General features: G+C 34.5%; 1 protein-coding gene across 1 annotated transcript in view; it reads left to right on the forward strand.

Annotated features, from left to right (window-relative positions):
• Positions 1-725, forward strand: part of LOC103374837 (protocadherin gamma-C4-like) — a 6,359-nt gene that overhangs the window by 2,655 nt on the left and 2,979 nt on the right. The gene's annotated exons all lie outside the window — the stretch shown is intronic.

The raw sequence follows: 725 nt of genomic DNA on the forward strand, positions 1-725 counted from the left end.
ATCTATCTATCTATCTATCTATCTATCTATCTATCTATCTATCTATCTATCTATCTATCTATCTATCTATCTATCTATCTATCTATCTATCTGTATATTGTTTTAACTACATGTTTCACAGTATCTTGTAATTTAAATCGAAGATTCAAGTCACTAATAATAAATGTATTCCGAAACGTGTAAATAGTTGTTTTGTGTAAAGTAAATACGTTTTAATAATTCAGCACCACGAGAGTGGACAGTGACAGTGTGATGTGATGCGCAATTGAATTTTATTTATAAAGTTAGTTAAAGGTGCTACAAGGAGATTTTAATTCAGCATATCTGTTTGATAATTAACATATTTCATCATATTATTTTACTCTAAGTGATATATGTCCTCATCACTTCATATAGATGCTCAGAAAGACAATATCTGCTACCACTTTAAGAATGTCGATCCGTCTCTCTCTCATTGGTTGGTAGAGATGGATGCTGAGCACCAATAGGAGCCAGGACTGTACAAAGCAATCTACTCCCTGCCCCCATTCAGCCTCAGCGCTGTAACACTTAGACATGAGCTTGAGGGGAGAGAGCTATGAACTCCTTTTTTCTATCATTTCAAATAATTTTAATTTACAGTCATGCTCAAACGCAGTCATGTTTTTTGGAAAGGGGATTATTTGCTACGATCGTGGGTTCCAGCCTTGTTATGAACCTCATCTCGATGGGAATTGATGTAATAT

Source organism: Stegastes partitus, unplaced genomic scaffold (assembly GCF_000690725.1).
Source record: "Stegastes partitus isolate 25-593 unplaced genomic scaffold, Stegastes_partitus-1.0.2 Scaffold2371, whole genome shotgun sequence".
NCBI classification, from domain to species: Eukaryota; Metazoa; Chordata; class Actinopteri; family Pomacentridae; genus Stegastes; species Stegastes partitus.